This window comes from Amblyomma americanum, chromosome 5, assembly GCF_052857255.1.
Source record: "Amblyomma americanum isolate KBUSLIRL-KWMA chromosome 5, ASM5285725v1, whole genome shotgun sequence".
Lineage (NCBI taxonomy): Eukaryota > Metazoa > Arthropoda > Arachnida > Ixodida > Ixodidae > Amblyomma > Amblyomma americanum.
In genome coordinates, this window is record NC_135501.1 from 24,785,979 (window position 1) to 24,810,558 (window position 24,580).

General features: G+C 49.1%; 1 pseudogene; it reads left to right on the top strand.

Moving 5' to 3' along the window:
• Positions 1-5,443, top strand: part of LOC144132338 (uncharacterized) — a 50,286-nt pseudogene extending 44,843 nt beyond the window's left edge.
• Positions 5,444-24,580: the final 19,137 nt, after the last annotated feature.

Genomic DNA, 24,580 nt, shown 5'->3' on the forward strand with positions numbered 1-24,580 from the left:
TGCATTCTTTTTTATCTTTACACTCTCAGAACAAATACACCGGCATGTTGCGAATTGATTTTAGTCTTTGCAGGATTAAAGATCGCTGCTGTATTTAGGTCTCTCGCTGTCTCCGAGTGCCACGTACGGCAGACAGCAGGTTTAATGTCTCGTATGTGTTTTCCTGTTGCAGTGTATATTAGCCGTATCGCATTTCGCGCATATTGATTACAGTCTTTCGTATTCTTTCTTATGTTTACAGGACCGTCTGGACGAGCACGTTCGAGGAGCATGTACAGTTGAGCATCAATAATAAAAGAATAATCGCATATCTCTTTAGCGTCGTCTTCGGAGAGCGGCCCCGTCTGCTACAAGTAGACTGACCGATAGGCACATCCACCAGTCCGGTTTACGCGCGAGGTCATTGCAGAAGAAATGTGTAAACTTGTTGAAAACACGTTTTTAATTATCGTTATTGCTCAGTTTGTGAAAAATAGTAGTACAACTGTTCATAAGCTTTAGTTACATTATTATGCCGCGAGGCGGCGTGAGCAGTAGACAAGTTCCAATACATGGACATGTAGACTGCTTCCTAGACGTCACACTAGACGTCTTGTTAGACGTCTAGAGTATTGGAACGCAGCCTCTGTTGTGGTGGTGCTGCGGTGAAGCGCGCTGCCGACGGCTGGGCGGCAGAGGCCAGGGGAGCCGCTGCGGTGGTTTGTATGCGGCGTCTCGGAGCATTCCTCGCCGGCTTTTGTACTGCGGCGCCTAGCCCCTTCGCTGTCACTCTGTCGGGCTCAGCGGGAGGGGGAGCCGCTTGGCAGGGGGGGGGGGGGGGGGGGGGGGGGGGCACTGGATCTTTTTTCCGCGTAGGCGACAGCAGCACGTTCGTAGTCTGCCTCTGTGAATGCTTCGGCCGGGGCGGGGTTTGTTGTGGCGGCAGAAACGGGGAGCACATTGCTGTCTGCTTCTGAGATATATATATATAGTGATTATTTATTTAAAATAACAAAAAAAGGAAGGTAAAAGATGTTTGCTCACCCCGGCATCTGCCATCACTAATCGGCGGCACCTGAGCTGGGGTAGCGGAAATATAGGATAGCAGGCAGTTTGAAGAAGTGAAACAAAAGAGGTGAGGGGATAGCAGGAAAGAGACAGGGGTGAGGGCATATATACACTATTTACAAGTCAATTGTTCAGGCCGCGCGCATTCAGCCGCCGCGGCCGCCGGGGCGGGAGACGGGGGTGGCGCCGGTGAGGAGGCGGCGGGCTGCGCTGGGTCGCCGCGTCGTCTCCAGGGGGGGGGGGGGGGGGGGGGCGTGCCCGTGACGTCGCCGGTGACGTCGGTGGTGTCGTCACCGCTAGGCACCGCCTGGAATGCGGATGGCTGCGCGCGTGCGCCAACAAACAGAAACCACCGCGACACACGCGCACAGCACTTGCACACAACAGCTGGTGTGGGGCGGCCAGCTGTTTTAAGCGTCCGAGGTAGCACAAGCGGAGCGTTCAGTCACTGCCTAACACTACATGGCGCAGAACAGACGGGACGTCAGGCCCGTCTGTTCGAGAAAAACACACAAGCTCACCATTGTTCGCTCACGGGTGCGCGCACTGCCCTGCGACCACAACAGCGTCTTGGCTTCTGAGATGGCTGGATTTTGGATTCCGGAATCCAGGCATGTTTGGGTGTCATCGTGTTGACACGCGACGTCAGCTGTACTCGGCTTGGTTGGGAGCGGGGCTGGGCCTTGGGCTGCTTCGCTACGGCTGGTGGTGACAGGTGTGATGCTGTCGTAGCGTCGTAGCCGCGGTGGCGGCGGTGTTAGAAAGGTTTCAGCGCATCCACGTTTGCTTGCTTCCTGGCTGCTGACCGCATTCACCGAGGATGTGCTGGCCACGGGGAGTGGGCCTGAGCTAGGCTATTGCGAAATAAAAAAAAAAGAAAAACTAAAAAAAACTCTGGGACACGGGAACGGGCGGACTCGATACCGCGAAGGGAGCGCTCCGGTAAACAGGAGAGGGCAAGAAAAACACGTCTTCTCCCTACGGAGGTCCGAGAGATGATCGCGGCAGCAACGGAGCGACGCGGTGTTCTAATCGAAAGAGGCGCCGGAGACCTGCAAACCAATTGTGGCGGGTGCTCGCTTCTCCCACGTGACTCTACGCCAGTGCCTTTTTTTTTTCTTCCGTGTGGAAAAAGAAAACGGCACGGGGGGGTGGGGGGGGGGGGGGGGGGGGCTAAGGAGATGCCGAAGGTGCAGTGAAAGTCGTCTGCTTGCGTTGCTTTGCTTGACTATTATCGCAGAAAAAACAATGCGATCTCGCAAGCGGTGGCAAATGTTTGAAGTCAGTTGAATAACTTTGCGCGACTCCACAGTTTTTTCAGCGAAAAACCACGCGTACAGCACCGAAACATATTTATACAAATATAGCAAGCTGCTATTAAACCGCTGCGCGCACTGCAGTCACATTATTCTGGTCAATATGAACGAAATCGAACATATGTAGGGGGTAATGAACACTGTTATCAATACAGGAAGGGTTTGCGGGGCTTGCTAGATTGGTCTTTATACTAACGTTCGAGAATCAGGCTAGCAAAACAGTTTGGAGAATATTTTACCAGTATCGCCTAATAAACATGCAAAATTTCAGATTTTTCTCGATAGAAGAACTCAATGGGTGTCTGAAAGAGATAAATCCGTTTTGCTAGTAACATTCCATACCGGATCGTTTTGCTGGCATTCCTGTCTGTTTTAATGCATTTTATTCTGATATGCATCCGTGTGTACGACCATGTCTATCGCAAATGCTTGAATTGTGCAGTGTGTTTACAGTATGTGCTCGAACTAGCCAATGTTTTGTTGAGTAAAGGGATGAAATTTTGCCCGACGTTTCTCTCTCCCTCCATGTAAATAGAACAGCTGTCCAGCTAAATGTAACCACGTTTTCAACAATTGAAGGAGCGTCCTAGGCGCGTAAAATGGGTTCAGTACTGCTGAGAGTCGTGTGGGCTACTCTGCAGTATCTATTCAAGGCAAAATTTGAGTTTCAGTCCGGTGTGCGTATATGACATTGAAGTGACCTTCGCACTTAGCGATCTCATAGCAACAGACGGGACAAGTTGGCGCGGGGAAACGAGGACAAGCGAGAAAAACAAAGAAGTTTGTCTCGCTTGCCCTCGTTTTTCCGCCCCAACTTCTTCAGTATGCATATCGCAACTAGCCCAACTTTCTGCTCTCATAGCAACAGCTTTAAGTCAGATGACAAGCATATTTTGCCTATGGCCAAAGCGATGGTGTCTCAAAATTAGACCCGGGTCGTTTCCGAAATGTTGCCCATCGCACACCCGAAAGTTCACCTTTACCTATTCGGACCGAAATCTATTTTCAGCCAAATTTCAACATGCTCGATACGGTGGCAGTCTCTAAATTTGACCCGGGCCAGCCCCGAAATTTGACCTTGGCCGATTTGGACCAACCATAACGAGCGTCCAACAATATTGAACGTCAAACTATAAGTGAGCGTTCCCGACACGATGACGACCTCCAAATCTGGTCCGGGCCATTGCCAAAATGCTTTTGCTCGACCTTTGGTATAACCATGATTAAACCATACCTAACTTTCATTTTCGCACTGCCCAGTCGATTAATTAGTTTAGACTGACTAGCTAGCTTCTTTTTCGCAGCAAGGTGCCGTCCGAGTCATTTTTTCTTCAAGCTCTAAAAGATAGTGCGAGAAATCCAAATACACAACAGTGGTGCTACTTGAGCGCAACAGATGGAAATTCGCTTATCGTATATCCAGCACCCAATGCAAATACTCAACTCATCGGAGACTCGTTTACCTGGAACGCCTCGTTTATTGCCAAATGAACCAAAACCGTCATCTGCTCTCTGTTCCTTGGCAGCGGGCGCTTTTCATGGCGCAAGACACGTGCAACTAACGACGGAGAAAAGAAAAAAAAAAGAGGGGTGGGGGGCTTCTTTTCTTGCGCCCGGTGGTGGTGGTGGTGGAAACTTTATTAGACACAGGGGAGTTTAGGACGCGCAGGTCCTTGGGCACCCGCACGGCCCCACTGCACTCAAACGTTCATGTCCCGGAGCTCATGACGCTGGCAGCCTGTGGCGATGGCTTGCTTGACCGGGTCCTGGGAGCCCGCGCACCCACGCAACGGCCGAAGCCGCGACGCTCGCCAGCGCCATCTCTCGCTCGCAGCAAGCAAGCCGTGGGTCACGTGAGGTGAGCTCGCGCTGTGGCTGGCACTAGAGTCACTAAATAAAGACTTAGAGTACCGGCACTCTTTTCTCCTATTGTTCTGTGCCGCCGCCACGATCATTGGTCAGTTTGCATCACGTGATAATTGTTTACACTGCGACGGTTCATGGGGGCAGCCATTTTGTGGCTTATGCGTTTTCAGTCGGGCAACTGTGGTAGTCCTAGTGCTGCGAGTTCTGCCGGTGACCGACTCAGTGACCAGGGATTCCGCGCCTCGCAGCATTTCAGCTGCACAAGAGCATACGAGGATGCCGTTTTGCTGCGTTGTTGGCTGTTTCAACTCGCAGAATGATGGAAAACGCTTACCGTTTGCATCTGAGCGGCTCCATGCCGTACGGCTACGATCTCCGCCGCAGCGCAGGGTGGCTAACAGCGTTGTTTACTAAATGGCCGGGCCAAAGTTAGTGGCGAGGTCGCCGAAGCGGCAATCTGGAAACAATGATAAACAACAAAATGGCCGCCCCTGCTTACCGCCGTGCTGCTGGAAATTAGGCAAAGGGGAGTAGGGAGGTTAGCTTTGGGAGCACATGGCAATACACCAAATCAGGGGGTAAAGGGTGATATGGTATGGGCGTCTTTCGAGAGCAGAAAGGCTAGCAGTAAGATAGCATTTGAGGAACGATTGAGAAAGATGGAGGAAAAGCGGTGGGCTGGGAAAGTTTTCAGATACCTGTATATAAAGAATGTTGACACGAAATGGAGAGAGCGAACTAGAAAATTGACAAGCAAATATCTGGACAGCAGTAAGGGGGAAAATCAGCAATTATCGGTTAAGAAAAAGGTTAAAGAAACAGAGAGAGCTTTGTGGAAAACAGGGATGCTGACGAAATCGGCACTGGAAACATACCGGACCTTTAAACAGGAAATTGTCAAATAAAATATCTATGATAATTGTAGGGGAAGTTCTTTGTTGTTTGAGGCCAGGACTGGAGTTTTGCGGACTAAGACGTATAGAGTCAGGTACCAGGAGATAGACACTTTGTGCATTGCGTGCGGAGAGGAGGAGGAAACGGCTGAACACTTGATACTTTCCTGTAAAGGGCTTCACCCTACAGTGGAAGGCAGCGGGGCTGACTTACCCAAGGGATTGGGGTTTAGGGATAGTGAAGAGAAAGTGGATTTTAAGAGGTTAGAAGTAACCAAGCGAAGGTTATCTGATTGGTGGCGAAAAGTAAGACAGGAGTAAAATTTCACAAGACATGGCTAGGTGGCTTGAGCCACCGCCCGATGTAAAGGGTTTAGCCGTATCCATCCATCCATCCATCCATCCATCCATCCATCCATCCATCCATCCATCCATCCATCCATCCATCCATCCATCCATCCATCCATCCATCCATCCATCCATCCATCCATCCATCCATCCATCCATCCATCCATCCATCCATCCATCCATCCATCCATCCATCCATCCATCCATCCATCCATCCATCCATCCATCCATCCATCCATCCATCCATCCATCCATCCATCCATCCATCCATCCATCCATCCATCCATCCATCCATCCATCCATCCATCCATCCATCCATCCATCCATCCATCCATCCATCCATCCATCCATCCATCCATCCATCCATCCATCCATCCATCCATCCATCCATCCATCCATCCATCCATCCATCCATCCATCCATCCATCCATCCATCCATCCATCCATCCATCCATCCATCCATCCATCCATCCATCCATCCATCCATCCATCCATCCATCCATCCATCCATCCATCCATCCATCCATCCATCCATCCATCCATCCATCCATCCATCCATCCATCCATCCATCCATCCATCCATCCATCCATCCATCCATCCATCCATCCATCCATCCATCCATCCATCCATCCATCCATCCATCCATCCATCCATCCATCCATCCATCCATCCATCCATCCATGCTGCGCATGCAGTTTCAGCGGCGAATTGGTGGTCGCGCGCCGCTTGTGAGGCAGGTTGCGCCTGTTTCCTGTGCATTTCCTGTGCAATTTATCAGCGTCCGCGAATAATTCATGTTCCAAACAGGATGCTTCTTGCCAGGAACGTGTGCTGAAGGGTGCATGCATGAATGTTCACAATAAACAGCACATGCTTAAGCAATCTACTTGCACTTCGCACATATAAAAAGCATCATTTTAGGTCCCCAAGCACTGCGTGCACGTCAGACAGAAAAATCAAACTTCTTTTTACTCCTAAGCAAAACAAGAAACAAATTTATTCCCAGCATGGAAAGGAAACACAGTGAAACATCAGTTCACAACTTGACATATTTTCTTGACACTGGCTTCTGGAAGAAAGTTTTGTAGATGTCACTCTTGTCAGTGGCAGCAAAGGCATAGTTCACGAGTAGCGGCTTTATGAATCTTGAGCACACCAACTTAGCGACATCATGGTGGTGCTAAATGTTGGGGCAGTGAAGAAGGCCAGACTTTGAAACAGCTGGTACAGCTGCATCTAAGAGCGTTTGTAAAGGTTTGTGAAGAGTTGGGCATTTTTGAAGTGCTGTCTGGACAAATATCCGCAGGGTCTCTAGGACATGAAGCAGGTTGTCTGAAGGGTAAAACAATCCACCTCTGTCCTGGTGAAAAGTAAACATCTGAAGTGGCTGTTTAGTCAAAGGTTTGGTGACGATCGCACTGCAGCTATCACATTCAATACGCTCTTTAACTATACGGGCAATATATCCACCAACATAAACCGTTGCTGACACTTGCAATGTTGCAAACTTTGCCACATTTGGCCGCCTGAGATCTTCTAGTACATTTACAGCTTGCTTTGGAAGCTCAGCTGAGCTCTTCGACACCTGTGGAGTTTCAAGCAAAAAAACCCCTTGGATGGTCCAGGCTCTTCAGCGCAAAGAACGTTACTGTCCTGCGACACAGCTACGATGCCCGTCTTCAAAACTTTTTCGAGCCCCGACATCGCAGAACGGACATCCAACTGGGCATTGCAACCGACCGACCGCCTGAGTGTCCCAAACAATGACTCGATGGGATCACTGCTAAACTTCCTTGTTAGCACAAAACCGAACTTTTCTCTCGTGAGAAGGAAGCGGACACAATGAACAGTGGAGTATGTCGTGAGCAGCAGCGCTTCATATGTTTCAGTCGTAAGGAATCCACGAGGAGATGATGTATTTCTCTTCAATTCCTCCATGTACAAGGGAAACGTAACTTCTAGCCACTCGAGGCGATCATCATCGGGGCTGTCGTAGTGCCTCACATCCGGAAAGCACTGCTGGACATGTTGCACGGTGTTACTTGTGTCATGCAAAATGAACCATCGATATACATTTCTCATAAAGGTTATTGTAGGTCCTGCAGCAGCAAAAGCAGGATGGCAGCTATGGCCTGCTTGCTTCACGAGAACTTCGAGTGCTGAAGTAACATCTGAAGAGAATACTTCCACTGTCCTCTCAACATTCATTTTCTCAATATTGTTTGGATAGACATGTTTCCTAGTCAATTTCCTTACTGGCTTGACCATCCATGCTTTCTGCATTTCATACAGTTTCTTTAGGTGGGATGAAGACACCTCACCAGCTTTGTCGAGGTCTCGTGACAGAAACTGGGACCGCACATTTTTCATTATGTGGCAGTAATCACAGCTTAGGAAAAGTTCTCGGTCGGGATTGCACGGGTGTTGAATTCTGTAGGTCAAAAACCCACCGCAGAGCTCTTTCATTGCACTTACGTTGACTTTATGATTATCTGTCACCAAGCGTACTACACGGAACCCTATTTCTTCTAGTTCTTTCATTACATAGAGAAGCAACTTTGATAGCTGATAGCCACTTAGCCCCTTCGTAAAAAAGTATGAAACGGGAATCTTATAAGTAGTGCTGAGCCCGTTTATGATAAAGCATAGCAAGGAGTTTGCCAAAACAAGCTCACTGTCAGGTGCACTTGCTATGCCCATGTCGACTTGACCGACAAAGCAATCTCGCTGCTTATTATACTGAAGCTTGGGCTCATCCGCATCTCTAATACTATTAGTGAGCAGGTTCTAGATTGGGATGCATCCAGCTTTTCTAATTCAGCCTTCAGTCTTGCTTGCACTAGGTGGTTGACACCTGTCTCGCCCGAGCTGCTCCCATGGTAATTCAGAAGGGTGCTTCTGCTAGGTAGCTTCAGTAGCATTTCCCTCCTTGTGTGCTCGTAAGCTTTTGTTGACAGGTGGCGTAGTACGATGCAGTATCGCACTACGTCTTCAGTCCAAGTTGGTTTTTTCGGCGAAAGTTCACAATTTGATCCAATAAAAACACAGCTGAAATATGCTTCTCTTCAGCCTGCTCCCGAATGTACTGCAGATCACCAAAATTGCAATCATATTTCATTTTTTCAAGCTCTGCTTTGTACTGGTCAGCTGTACGTCGAAGCTTTTCAACCTGCTTTTTCAGATCCCTTTCTGTGCGTTTCCATCTTGTTCTTTCAGTTGCAAGTAGGCTAGATACTCCAACATTCACTTGCGTTGCTTGGTGTGAAACCTTTGCATGTGTGCTATTTGAAGCCTCCTGTGGTTCATTTTCATTTTCAGGTTTTGCCTGTTCATCTCTTTCTGGATAAGCCGACGGGCTGGCCTCTTGACAATTGTCCTCTGACATTTCTGCATCTGTGCCATCCTGCAACTTCTGCCGCTTTGTAGCCGGCTAAGGTTCCTTTTCTTCCGTTTTCGGAAACGCCCTTTTCTTGATGCTTTCTGCATTCCTTTCTTGAAACTGCCTTGGCTTCATGTATGAAGGGTATCCCGGAAACAAGGAGGGCACTACACCTTTCTTGAGACGGCGCCGCTTGCCCTCCGCAAAGTCGGTTTCCATGAAGTGCCGGCTACATACTCTTGAATAATTCGAAGTAGTGTTCGGCACCCAGTTGTCCCTCTGTATGGCTTTCAACCACTGCTTCCGTAGCGCCATGTCCGCCGGAATCTCGTGGAAAGAGATGCCTGGAATCTTCCTTTTCCCATCTGAGCGGCAACGCGGCACACAGCAGTATGCCATCAAGTCCTGCAAGGGAGTGGTCAGCTGTTTAACAATGCGCTTCGATATTACAGTCGTATGCTTAAAAAGTTCAGTGCAACCACACAAATTCGTCGAGCGCGAGCGTAAAAACAAAACTAAGAGATGTCAGTCTGAGAAAATGCGCCCAAAAATATTCGAATTAAACACACAGTAAGCCACAGACAAATATATGACTTTATGCAGGCCACAAATAACATTATTGCTATCACAAAAAAAATTCTTGGCTCACCGTTAGAAGGGAACAGGTGTTTCAGCATGCGTTGAGCGTCGCCGATTTTCGGTCCCTAAAGAACGAAGTCAGCGTCTAATACCCCTGTCACACGGGCACTTTCGATCCTCATTGAGCTCGATCTGCATCGAGATTTTCGAGCACGCTCGAAACTTCCGGTGCTACACGGGCATTTTCAATGCTCATTGAGAAGTTTCCCTCATATGTGTTAGGTGGCGCCAAATGTTCCGCCGACAGCCATAACAAGGCGATGTCCGGCAACACTGTGCAGTCGGGGGCAGCGGCAGCCAAATCCGTAGCCAAATCGTTACATTGCGTTACAGTGCTCTAGAATATGGGTAGTGGGTTCAGGGGGCGGCCAGCGGTGAGGCGACTTGTGTCGACGATACCAGATGGCGCTACCAGAGCATGGGCTGTATGAAATGCGGCGCGCCGCGCCGTGGATGCGCGCTGTGCATAGAATCGTCGGAGAAATAAGCAATGCTCTGTCTTTTAAAACAGGTCCTACAAATAGGTGAAGCTGTACACAGATATTGTCGGCGAATCAAGAAAATTAGATGTAGTAGTAGCCAACAGCCGATAGCGCGGTGGTGCGGACGAGCGGCCCCGTTAATGCTTCGCAACGCTGATCGTGCTCTTTTGCAGGTACGGCTCCCATATTTCAACGTTAGTGCATACTAGTATTATCGCCGCCATAGGAAAGGCTGAGTACAGGGAGAGGAGCAAACATTCTATCGATCATCGGGGTTATCCAGCGGCCAACTCGAAGCTGTCGGCAAACGTGGCCGAGTGTACTCCAGCTTGAGCCATCGGAAGTGTTTTAGTAGAGGGGCGGGGCAACAAGAAATTGGAATAAAAAAAACGCTTCACTTAGAGACCGTTGTGTGTACAGCGTACTATATGTGAATGCGATAATTTTATGTGTGGTATGCATGCCTCTGTTTTGTAAAAAGGAAAGGAACGCCGACCAAAGGTTGTTGTTAAAAAAGAAGACGTTCTGGCTTCCCTATGGAAGCCTTGATAACTCTGATCAAGGCTTCCGTAGGGAAGCCGAAACGTCTTTTTTTCTAACAACCTTTGGTCGGCGTTCCTTTCCTTTTTACATGAATCTTCTACCTGACCGGACGAGTTTTCGTCGAACTTTAGATTTCATGCCCCTGTTTTAATTGTTGTTTTGATGCATGCATTTTTTTCACCAAAACGAAGGGTCAATTGCCGCCGATGTATAAACGCTGATGAATGCAAGACAAGATAAAATAACTTTTATAAAACAAAGCATTCCTTTATTGCAGCGCTCCAACTATGCACAGTGTGAGACATATTCTTGAATTTCTCAAAGGAATGCGTGTTTTCTTGTTTGCACAGTACATTTAGCCGCGCGACTATGAGCACTTGCCCATCTTAGCATGAAGCTTCTTTTTCCTGCGAGCTTCTCGCGACTCATTGATTGATTTAACATAAAAATGCAGCCTTGTCAAAACATAAAACTTGAGAATGCTGACTGTGAGCGCTTCTGAGTGCTGGCTGCACCCTACACCACATGAAATCTGAGATTTTCCCAGCACCATAACATCTACTATGCTGTTACTGCACAGCTTTTCCTGACTAAAAAAGTTGTGAAAAGGTTTTCCAGCCTTCTCACCATCAAAAAAAGCACACGAGACGGGTAGAGCAACCCTCCTTTGTCACAAATTGCAGTAAACTCACTGTCCTGGCTTTCCTCATTTGGCGCCTGTAGAAGCAAGTTTTTGCATTCGACACAGTCATTGCGTGCAATGAACTTGCGCGCTACATAACCTGCCATGTAGTGTATTAGCCGGTCATCGCTGTTTTCAATAACATAACCGCTGTGATCTGGAGATATTTGGCGTAGTTTGCCTTCAGCCAATGAGAGATTGCCCGACTCTATGAGTTTGTCAATGTCTTCCTCTGCAGTGTTGGCATTATATGCGTCCAGCAAGGAACTAAGTGGCTCATTGCTGTCGGCGTTGCCTGGTCTCACTACTCTCGCTAGATTGTAAAACGAAAGACAATTGACTACAATCAAAAATTGGGTTGGTGTAGGGTGATCGTTAGATCCACAGGACTGCCTAACTATACCGAAAAAGTTCTCCAATGGATCCTGACTCAAGCGCGATGTCATTAAATACTTAAAACCCTGTGTACTCAGGAAGTCCAATAGTTCGATGGTGGCAGTAAGTGTGACCTTAAAGCTAACTGCTGTTGACAAACTTATGAATCCTGCACCGTTTGCATGCGTTTCCCACAAGGGTCTTGGTCGTTCGCCAACACGCTACTCTCAGTGTCAATGCCCGGACACCTCGATTCCTTGTTAACGTCGGAAGCATTACTTTGTGGTCTTTTCGCTTCATTAGGATATGTACTTGTGCTTTTCCTCTTTCTAGGTGGCCTCTGTAGCGGTGTTTTCTTTGACAGATAGCTCGGCGCGTTCGGCAGCAAAGTTGGCACCGCATCGGGTAAAAGTTCCGGCTTTCCACGCGGGATGCGGACTTCTTTGCCGTCAATGATGTGTATAAAGTCCCTCACAATGCATGATGGCTCGAAATGTAGCTCACACACACAGCAGGTTTCGTCCAAAACCTTATCTTTTCGATGAAGGTTGCGTTCCCACTGCTTCCGTCGGTTCTCATCCTTTGGCACAGCGAAGAGCGACGGCTGATCGCCTTTCGTCCACTGGTATCCCGTTTTGCACCCGGGAGCAAAACAATGCCGTTGACGCCGACGATTCGGCATGACCGTAGTCTTAACGCCGCGAACTCACAAAGAGGAAAAATGCACCGCACAAAAAGCAACAAACAGCTGCAGGCAGCTTGGCGGGACTGCTAGCCGCGCGCGCGGGCGCGCCGAGCCTACAGCCCACGCTACAACAGCGCCACCGCTTACTTCCGGGACCTGTCGACACTCGCCGCCTCACCGCATCGCATGGAGTGCGCCGGCTCCTGAACCCACTACCCATATTCTAGAGCACTGTAATTGCGTATCTGCGCCAGGTTTTGGTTTTTGTGGCGCACCTCTGCTGCTGTGCGATGCAACCCAAGGGCCCGCAACGCCTCCGCGATTTCTGCATAGACTGCGGCGTTTCTCTTCTGGCGCCGCAAATCATTTAGGCGGTCCTGTCAGCAGTCGATGAGAGCGGCTGTCTCGCGCTCGCTCCACAGTTTCCGCGCCGACGAGCAGGAGGACGCCATCTTTGTTTACACTGACGGCGAAGCTTGTAGCGTGGTGTAGAGATTATTTTCAAATGTTTGCATATAAGCAGGCATAGTACCTGAAAAATGTTCTGTATTACATTTTAATCAATCACAATAACAACAATTGTGGTTTGGTTTTGTTAACTTGTGTTTATTTTTATAGCTTCATGAGAGCGAGAGTTCTCGATTGTGCTTGGAACCTCAAGCACTCTTGAGGAATCGGCATCGAGTCAAGCAGGATCGAGCTCGATTGCGCTTGAAAGTGGCCGTGTGACAACCGTCGATCTGCATTGAGTTCGATGAGCATTGACTCAATGAGGATCGAAAGTGCCCGTGTGACAGGGGTATAAGCAGTGCTGTCACAACAACGAACGCCAGCAAGCTTTAGTTTTTTTTTGCACGTGCGCGCCAAAGAAACTGAATTTCCAGTGTACACGGATCAAAATACGCGCATATGCGACTGACCGACAGCGTGGTGCAGCCGCGGAAGACGAATGCAGACGAATGCACGATAGATAGATAGATAGATAGATAGATAGATAGATAGATAGATAGATAGATAGATAGATAGATAGATAGATAGATAGATAGATAGATAGATAGATAGATAGATAGATAGATAGATAGATAGATAGATAGATAGATAGATAGATAGATAGATAGATAGATAGATAGATAGATAGATAGATAGATAGATAGATAGATAGATAGATAGATAGATAGATAGATAGATAGATAGATAGATAGATAGATAGATAGATAGATAGATAGATAGATAGATAGATAGATAGATAGATAGATAGATAGATAGATAGATAGATAGATAGATAGATAGATAGATAGATAGATAGATAGATAGATAGATAGATAGATAGATAGATAGATAGATAGATAGATAGATAGACAGACAGACAGACAGACAGACAGACAGACAGACAGACAGACAGACAGACAGACAGACAGACAGACAGACAGACAGACAGACAGACAGACAGACAGACAGACAGACAGACAGACAGACAGACAGACAGACAGACAGATAGATAGATAGATAGATAGATAGATAGATAGATAGATAGATAGATAGACAGACAGACAGACAGACAGACAGACAGACAGACAGGCAGGCAGGCAGGCAGGCAGGCAGGCAGGCACTTGAGAGATGGAAGCGCACAAGCAGAGAAAGATAAACCGCACAAAAAAGGAAAAAGAAGAAAGAAAAAGAAACACGCAAAGGCTAAAGTAAGGAGGTGGGGGGTTCGCTCATCGACCTCGTTCACTTCCGACTCTGCGGTTTCGCGCTTTTAGACACAGTGGGCCTCTTCGATTTTCTACGCTCGGGCAGCCCGCTGGCTGCCAGCAAGTTAGCCCCTGACAGGAAAACGCGTCATGGTCACGTGAGCTGGCAGCCACCGGAAACCGTAAGGAAAGTTTCGAGCAGCCGGATCGCGCGTCGGCGTCGTCTGCTGCGTACTCTGCTGATCACTTTCATCATGTCGAGCGAAGAGGTAGCTGCACTTGCTGCGCTCACCGATTCTGTTGACCGGAGTGAGACCGTTGACTGCAGCGAAGATGACGACGGTGACGAGTGCGTCGTGCTTGTCTTGGCGGCTCATGTAGAGAGGCAGGACCGCCACAGGGTCCCACTCTATGTGGAGCGAGTCGTTCCCACATATTTAGAATTTGAATTCCGGAAGCTCTTTCGTATTTCGCGAAGCTTGTGCGCAGATATCACTGGCGAATTTGAGGCATCGGCCTTCTACCCGGAAGGATGTCGAGGACGGCGCCAGGTGTCTGCTCACAAGACAATGCTAATCGCCCTGACCTACATCGGAACTCAAACGACGATGTACCAGATCGCCGACAAATTTGATGTCAATGAGTCGATGGTACACGCGGCAATAAGCCGCATCTTGGATTTCTTGTTTTCGATAAGCAAGAGGGGAGATATGCTGGCCGGACCCCGACGAGCGACAGCGCAGCAAGGCAGCTTTCTGCCAGATCGGCCGTCGCGGACGAGTGCTGCCGGACGTCATCGGGGCCATCGACGGATGCCATGTCCGCATTGCTCGACCCTCGGAGTCGGAGGAAAGCTATTATAATAAAAAAAAAGTTTCATTCGATCATACTCCAGGGGGTCTGCAATGCTGACATGGTCTTCATTGACGTCTTCATCGGCTTCCCCGGCCGCGCGCACGACTCCAGGGTTCTCCGCGAGAGCTTCCTTTTCAAAGACGGAGAGTCTAAATGCGAAGGTGAGTTAAAGAACTTCTTATTGTTACATCACTAATGCGTGTTTAATACATGCATTATGCGCGGAAGAGAGTTAAGAAAACTGAAAGCGGTGCGCGCATATATGCAAGAGATCGATCAATCGTCTCGATCGTTCCCGCTTGCTTAATTAATTTAACCAAGCTGAACTGTGAGCAACAGCTATAGATATATTGATGCTCGGAATGACGAGTTTGCAGATATCTACATATGCTACGGTCGGTCATATACGCCGGAGGTTCTCGTTAATTTTTATTTCTTACGTACATATAATATATGTGAATTAATTCGCGCAGGAGGATACCTTTTGGGCGACGCTGCTTATCCGTTGCTGCCGTGGCTGCTGCCGCCGTACCGCCAGTCCACGACCAACTGGCAGCCTTGGATGACGGCATAATGCGCACAGTCGGCAGCGCGTTGTTGTGGAGGGCAGCTTCGGCCTGCTGAAGGCGCGGTTTCAGCGGCTCCTTTACATCGACGTCGCAAGGATAAGCCAGGCGGTGCACATTGTGCTGGCAGCTTGCGTGCTGCGCAAGAAGGCGCGGCGACGCGATGGAAATGCTGGAAGAGGTGGACAGCGGAACCAACGTGTCGCCAACCGAGCCTGCCGACGACGACGAAGAGTGTGCTGTCTCGGCAGGAACTTTGCGCGACAGCGTGGCTCAGAGACTGTAATCGTGAAGTATATATGCCTCCTGTGTATGCCTTCCTTCATTTGTTTTTTCATTGCTTGAGTTTATATTATAATGCATGCATTGTGAGCTTCCATCACTCTTTTACATTTAAAGATAAAATTAAGGCTGAAAGCATAGAAATTGAATTATTTGCTTTCAGCTAAAATATATGTTAGCGTTATGTATATATATGTTGCCTGTTGGGACTATAAATGAAGCAACGCAATTGGCACTGTGATGATTGACTTGCAGCCTTTCAATCTTTTCTTTAAATGTAATGAAGTGGTCTTCCTAGATTTTTTTGCCAAGAGTATTAAATTTTTGTCCTTTTCATTTCTGTACTTTTGTATTTGCATGCCATTCCTGTTTTTTTTACATTGAAATATTCTTAATATACACTGCAGATAGATGATGTGGTGAAGAATGGCGTATTGTTAATTGCAACTGCGCTTTAATTAAATGGCTGTGACCGTTCTTTCTTACTTTATATCAAAAGGAATGGTTTTACCGCATCACAGTAATATCCCAGGTGTTGATTTGCTAATGGGAATTGCTTTTTCTGTGGTTTTATTTGTCCCAGAAGGACCAGTTTTTTTTTTTAGTGTATATATGGTCCTAATAGGGCATCAGCTGATTTTGTGCTGGGCTCATCTTCTGGTCCGTACTGCGAACTTCTGGCTGAAGTGGGATTTGCTAGCTCCTGCTTAGAACTTTTTGTTGTTGAATTGGCAGCCTTTTCTGTCGTTGATGTTCCTGAACCGTGCGCTAACAAAATTTTTTAGCTGAATCTCATGATTTTTCATGCAATAAATTGCATAAATAGTACTTAATTTGAAAAAAAACTTTGCTTATTTATTAACCATACTCCACTAACACCTGTGGCCTGCCCTTAATGAGGGAGTATATCATGAGCCCATGGTAAATGAATGTGAGCTGTATAAGTTTCTGATATATGTTGTGTGTATTGCAACGCTTTGTTGTTGGTGGACCTATGTTTGAAGCTCTGTGTTCTCACTATAGGCAAATCTATCTGTGTGGTCCTGCAGGATGACACATTTTAGTGTAGGTTAATTTCTTCTGTTCTCTTCAGTTCTTGGAGTATGCTACTGCCTGCCACCTGCTTAATGTAGCAAGAGATATTGGTACACAAAATGATGTTCATGTGTGATGCTTGTGAAATAAATTTTCGTGCGTAAATCATGCAGAGTATCCTTTCAGTTTTGTCTCCATATATGCTTGCATACTTCCCCCTGGACAGTAAATGACAAGAGGCAGTGTGTAAGCTAAATTGCTGGAATATGAGACCGGTGTGCGACAGAGAAATTTTAGACAGTTATGCTCTACAAGTAATCAGAATGTATATTCAACTAAACACCGAGATCTTATTACATATGGTTGCAGAAGATGAAGCATTAGGTATATTTAAAGTACACACATATTGAAATTCAATATAATTGAGGATAAAAGACTAATTTACAAGTGTGCGTATACACGTGCACTTGCAGCCAATTAGTGGAAATATATGGAACCATACAGATAACGGGTGCATATCGTATATGAGACGCCCGTGTCTCATATGTACGATGCATCCGTTAATTATCTTGTGAACCGCGTCTCACGCGTGTGTACGGGACGCTCGGAGCGCGCATGCCGATAGGATCGAGCCGAAACCCAGAGGTGCGAACGAAACAGGCGTCGTTAGCGGTCGCTGAGCCTGCAAGAGAAAAAAAAGCAAATATATACAATACAGCTGTACCCGCCGCGCGAACGAAAAGATATAAGCGCGCTAACGAGTTTGAGAGAGATAACGGCGCGCCCGTTTGAGACGCCACGCAGAACTGCCGAAATTTGCGATATGATATCCGAAGCGCGGCCATCGTCGTTCGAAAAACAAATCGGGAGCGTCCGCTGAACCTGCAAGACACGCAACAAAGATAAATACGGCTGATTCAAGAATAGATATATCGTAGACGCCGCAAGAAGAGAAGGTTACCAGCTGCAAGCCAGCGTACAAGAGCACTCATGCATGCATGCAGTTTAGAGAGATGCCGACGTGAACATAGTAAAATAAAATACGACCGGAAACCAACCTATCTTCTCAAGTAATCAAGAGAGGAAACAACGCTTCGCGCGAGACGCCGCGCGGAGATGCCGAAATAGGAAGCGTCAGTTGAAACGAGTAAACAGGATACGGCTCGGAGATTCCACTCGAAATAAGATACGGTTAGGAAAACAGCACAGATACGAACGCGAACGCCGTTTCTGCGCCCTAGCTATTAACCACCCAAGCTGTCGCGAATGCGCCTCCCTCCATTTTGTCGTCTGCTAGCCGCCAGAGCGGAGAGCTGTGGAACTAGCAGACGACGCTGCCAGCACAAAATCGTCCTGGCGAGTCTGGCTGCCAGCTGGCAGCCCGAAACCGCCCAGCCAGAGAAAATCGAACGCGTTCTGGGTAGCCACCGGAAGTGGGCGGAGCAGCCCGAGAAAATCGAGCGCCTGGCGGCGCGCTCTGGTAGCCCGCGGGCTGCCTGCGGGCTGCCAGAGGTGGATAATCGAAGAGGCCCAGTGCTCCACCAAAGAGTTAGTCGACGCTTGGTTCGCAGCACCCGCTCGCTCTTGACCTTGGAGCTGTCTCCTTCGTCGTCCACTGCAGGACCGTGAAACCCGAGCGCCTGTGGGAATGTGGTGCCTTCTGTCGGCATCGGATGGAGTCTCTGGCACGACATCACCAGGTGCTCGATGGTCTCCTCCGCGTCGCCACACGCTCGGCATATTGCTGCCTGTGCTTCTGGTGTTGCATCGAAACGACGGCGGTACACCAGTGCTCGCAGCGCTCCGGCACGGGCCTCAAACAGCAATGCGCTACCCAGGCCGTTGTCAAAAATCTTTTTGGGTCCGATGCTGTTTCTGCACTCGCGGTACACAGCCAGTGTCGGTTTTTCCGCGAGCGCCTGCAGCCATTGGCGATTCTCTTCTTCCTGGACCCGCCTCCTTGCCTCCTGTTTCCATGTAGTTGCCGATTCGGCACTTATGGGTGTCTGGAAAAGTCCATACTTGCCTTCTATCTTGTGGAGGCGCTTCACTCATGTGCGTAGGCATGTCGCAGCGAGGTATTCAAAGACCCGCCTTGCCCATCGGTTGCGGCTCATGAACTGCAGTCGACCGCGGTACTCCAGCTTGCTGCATTCCTCCCTTGCCTCAAAACTAGACCATCCCAGGTCGCCTTGAATGGCTGCATTGGCCACCCGTCCATGACATCCGACTGCAGTGCGGCCGACCTCTGTTTGTCTGCGCTCTAACCAATTTCTGGTGGCTGATGGGAGGCAGACCACCGCGTTGGCGAATGTGAGTCCTGGCACGTGCGCGAGCTTCCAGAGGTCGCGGACCATGGTGTACTGGTGGCACCCCCCCAGGCACCGACGTCGGAGGATGCATTGCGCTCGAAGTGCAGACTGACGGACCTTGGCCTCGTGCAGTCTGAACATGTCAGTCTCAGCACACAAATTTATGCCCAGGTATTTATACGACCTGTCGACTGTCAGGGTCTCTTCATTCTACATCAGCGATAGCTGATCAGTCGCCTCGCCTGCCAGCTGAACAACCCTGCATTTTCGCTGGTTGAACTTGAGGCCAAGGCTTCGCAGCTCCGCGGCACAAATGTCTAGCATTTCTTGCACATCCTCTGTGTTTTCTCCCGTAATCACCAAATCATCAGCAAAGGCAAGACCCGGAAGTCGGCTGGAGTTGTCAATTCCTGTGGTGCTGTACTTAAGGCCGAATCCCAGGTTTGCCTGCAGGAGTGCCTTTTTCAGTCCGGACACATACAGGAGGTAGAGGAGGGGAGACAATGGACATCCCTGCCGAAGCCCCCTGTGTACGTAGACCCGTTCCGAATGCACATTGCCAAAAACGGCTGTGACTACGTTCTCCCTGTACAACCTCTTTATCGTCTCGAGAAGTGGTGGTGCCATTCCCAGAGTACCAAGGCGATGGAAGAGAGTTTCGTGCGGGACGTTATCATAAGCCTTTTCGACGTCCAGAAAGCAGCAGATGAGTCTCCTACCTTCCTTCCTGGCAATGTCTGTACAGCTGGTGAGTACGAAGAGGTTGTCTTCTAGCCGTCTGCCCGGACGAAACCCATTCTGCAGCTCCATTAGGACGTGCGCTGATTCTGCCCATCCGCTGATCCAGGCTTTCAAAACTTGCATGAAAACTCGGTACACCACGCTGGTTACCGTGAGTGCCCGGTAATCGCCGATGTGGGCTGCTTTGCCGCCGGGCTTCAGCAGGAGCACCACCCTGCCATTGCGCCAGTCCTCGGGTATGTCTCCGCCGTTAATAATGGTGGTAAACAACTCGGCCAGCTGTTCTCTCGAGTTTGGACCGAGTAGTTTTAGTAGGCGAGCTGGAATTCCATCGGGTCCCGTGGCTGTGCAAGCGCTGATGCGGCCCAGTGCCCGGTTCATGCCTGGCAGTGTGACCTCCCATGCGATGTCTGGTTGGTCCTGGAATGGAGCTGAGGGCGATGACCCTTCAAGCTTGTCCTCAGGCATGTAGGCTGGTGGCCCATAGAGGCCGGACAAGTAGTCCGTGACGTCCGGACAAGTAGTCCGGCACTATCGACCATTTCTGTTGGCCCCACCCTTTCCCTGTCCAGGGAGCTGACATACCGCCAGAATTTCTGAGCCGCCGACTTGGCCTCTGCCCGCAGGGTTTGCACTTGCTTGAGATTTGCGGCAGCCAACTTCGCCTGCACCAGTGATTGCATTTCATGTTTGCGTTGCAGGTACATGTCCCACGCCACCGCTGCGGCGCCCTGGTCCTTATCTTTCACCGCCCTGCGATGGGCGCGGTTCGCGTCCCGGCGCGCTTGCCATGCCTCTGCCACCTGCATGTCCCATCATGGCTTCTTGTAGGCTTGCCTATGTCTCTTGTGGACCATGTGTGAGCGCATTATCGCACGCAAGACTTCCATGTACTCACCGTATGTAGCGGCTCCTAGCCGCCTCTGGCTCTCTTCGAATTCCTTGGCGACGACCTGATCTGCCTTACCGGAAGGTAGAGAGCTTTCGACCGTTGGCGTCTGTTTTTCCGACGATATGTGTGGGTGAAGTCCAGACGCAGGCGATTATGGTCGCTGCCCATGCTAACCAACCCCTCTTCATCAATGTGGAGGTGTTGCATAAGGCTCAGAATACGAGGCGATACCAGCGCATAGTCAATACATGTTGCACTGTTTCTGGCGCACCACGTATATTGACCGTTGCATCTCGAGTCTAGATTGGCGATGTTGAGCTGGAGCTGTTCCGCCAGCCAGAGGAGAAGGTCGCCGTTAGCGTCAGTGTATCCGTCAAGCCCGGAGAGGTGGCCGTTCCAAAAATGATCACCTCCCTGTCCTTTGCAACCAGGTGAGCGTCTCTGCACACGCACTCCACTAAACCACGGTTAGTGTCGGGACGACTGCTGCGTACGGAAAGATATACCACGCATAGCGCTGTGGGGACCCCAAGAAGATCGCCTACCACCTATAAGTGGTCGCTGCATGCCTCGTCATGACACACATGATCACTGCACTCTTGCGCCTGCCACTCCAAATCACGGCGCCACATCACTCCCACACCTCCACCTTTCCGACTTTCACCCCGACGTGAATAGCGCCACCACTCGTCATTCAGTAGCGTAACCAACCGAGGTGCGCCGACGGCCGCGGAGGGCGCATTCGGCAGGCACAGAAAAAATAGAGGAGGCTATGGTTCGACATCGAAAGCGAACGAGTTTCGTGAACTCATTCGAACCTAATGACATTAAATGTTCCCGTGTAGCAGCAGATTAATCGCATTAGGTGCGAATGCCATTCGAAACATATGACATTAAATTTGCTAGTGTGACAGGGGTATTACTCTGTGCAAGCAGATAAAAAATGGACGCCGACTTCCGGCAGAAAAACAAACCGGAACCGGAAAAGCCAAATGCGGGTACGGAAAAAAGGCGACGGCGTACTTCAAAGTTTGGCGGTACTTAATAAAGCGGTAGCCACAACTCAGGGGCTTTACCCGTGCCTACCGCAGCTGCCGCAGATACCGGCGGCTGCATCATGCCTGCGCACTGCAGCAGCAGCATGTACTGACCAGCTGCGTCACTGCTGGATCCGCGTAGTAGCATAAAAGTAAATTTGAATGGACCTCGACAATGCATTGGGCTCTTGGAATTTGGTAGACAATGCCCGGCCGCCGAGAGAAAGAGCCTAAGGCATTGTCTACCAAATTCCATGCGCCGACTGCGACGCAAGCTACATCGGCGAAACCAAAAATTTCAAAGAAAGAATTCGGCAACATAAGAACGACGTCCACAAATTCGCAAGAGAGCGCAATCCAGTAGCCGAACATTCCGAGGACTCCGACCATAGAATCAACTTTGAAGAAACCCGCATCCTCGGAACCGAAACAAATTACCACAAGAGGCTCCTTCTGGAATCCTGGCGTATCCAAACCACCCCAAACAATATCAACCGCACAAAAGGAAACCTGCCCCCAGTATATGTCCAGGGACTTCGCTCTTCCAAGCAACGAAAAAAAGTCGCCATTCAGCACCTACCTGCAGTGCGCCAGCGTGACTAACAGCCTAAACCCCCCTCCCCCGCGCCTTTCGCGACAAAGCTGTCATTCTTTTCACCCCCCCCCCCTCGCCTCCATACTTAAAAGACGCTAGCTACTGCCCTCAGTCACCCCTGATGAAGGAGCCGAGTCGGCTTCGAAACGTTGGGTTAAAGTTAAAATTTTGGTTGGAGATGTGCAGTTTATCATAAGGAGTTTAGGATGCGCAGGTCCTTGGGCACCCGCACGGCCCCACTGCACTCTAACGTTCATGTCCCGGAGGCTCATGACGCTAGCAGCCCGGCTTGTGGCGATGGCTTGCTTGGCCGGGTACTGGGAGCCCGCGCACAAGCGATTGCGGGTCGGTGGGCTGGAAACGCTGATTAGCCAAAAAAAGTGACGTCACGCCTGTAACGTCATGATCACTTGACTTTTAATGACGTCATGTCCGGTTGGGGACAGACACATTTTCCCTAGAGTTTTCTCGGAATTCCCCACGTTTGTGACAGCGTGCGCGGGATAAACAAGCGCATCTTTACCTCCACCCCACCCAGTTCGACCACTTTGCCGAGAGGGGTGCAGTTGAAGAACCCTTGCCTAAATGCTCCCGCCATTCACGTTTACCCCCCGCCTCCCCCTTCCCCCCCCTCCCCCCCCCCCCCCACGACACTTTCCCGAACTCGGATGTTTTGTCGCCTTTTTTATTTTGTGTGTTTGTGTTTGCATGCACAGTGCACGTGTCTCTACTTAAGCAATCTGCGCCGCTGATTCCGCATTGACTATTCCTGCCGAAGAGGCTCCAGGGAAGTGTCCTGCCATGTCTGCGCTTTATTCTGTTTTTTTTTTACTCGTTTTGGCCAGGAGCACGCGAGTACACGCATCTCCGCGAATCCGCCACCGTCTGTTTCTGTACTTGCCGCCGCTCTGCCTTGAGGGGCGACCATTTTCCCCTCCCGCTCCTCGTTTTCCTTTAATTCTTTCTCTCTTTTTTCTGCACGCTCCCAGCGGCTTTTCGGTGGACAGGGTGCGACAGCGCGTATTCTTTTTCTATTTATTACTCTTTCTCCCTTTTCTAGTATTTTTCTTTTCTGTCCATCTTCTTTCCAGCACCCGATTGCTTGTTGCTATTTTCATGTGGCGGACATGTGTGCCAATTACAACTCCTCAAGAACGGGAGGAAGATCGCTGTAACTTCAGTCTTGAGAAAGGACAGACTCTGTCCGAAATGTCGACTCCAAATAAATCTGTCTAAATGAAGCGTCTCTCAACTTTGCATATATATATTTAGTTACCCTTGATGTAGTGTCTCTGTACACAAACATACCGCATGATGATGGCATCCGATTCTGGTCGCATCCTATGGAAAACACAAAAACGATGATGCTCCTAGCCAAAGTACCATCGCTGCACTTACTGATCTGGTCCCCAAGCTCCACTTTTTTGAATTCAACAACTCCTTTTACCTACCAATGAGCGGTACCGCTATGGGAACGAAAATGGTGCCAAACTATGCCAACATATATATGCATAGCATTGAATCGGAGTTTATCCGCTTATACCCAACAAAAACGGCTTTTTACAAACGCTTCCTTGACAACATATTCATGGTCGCATTATGATACATCGTTCTGGCGCACGAAAAAACACGGACGAAGGAAGAACTTCTGTTCTTCCTTCGTCCGTGTTTTTTCGTGCGCCAGAACGATGTATCATAATGCGACTGTGAACCAACTAGCCCAGCTGTCTACGCTTAGCGATATTCATGGTATGGACGAAAACAGAGGACCAATTCATCCAGTTTATTTCAGCATTTAACAACGCACATCCAAACATCTGTTTCACACACCCTTACTCCACCAGTGAAATATATTTCTTGGACGTCTCAATTCGAATGGAGAAGGGTACTTTAATCACCAGTGTCTATAGAAAGCCCACGGATAGGCAACAGTACCTTCATTAGAAGAGCTGCCACCCACGCCACTGCAAAACTTCAATTCCATATTCCCAAGCCATCAGATTCAAACGGATCTGCTCACGACCAGAAGACTTCAAAAAAAATTCTAGCCGTATGCGGGAGGTTCTGAGGGACCAATGCTATCCGGCCTCCATTATTGATGATGCCGTTACGAAAGCGGAAGCAACAGATCGTAATGAAATGTTTGGGGATCCCCCATCAGCAACCGCAAATGAACACCGCTCTAATCTCGTCTTAACCTTCGCAAACAACCTTCCTAATGTCAACAAAACTCTAAAAAAAACATTTCAACAAATCAAACAAAACGATGGACTGTCAAAAATTTTTCCAACAGTCCTACAGGTTACCTACAGACT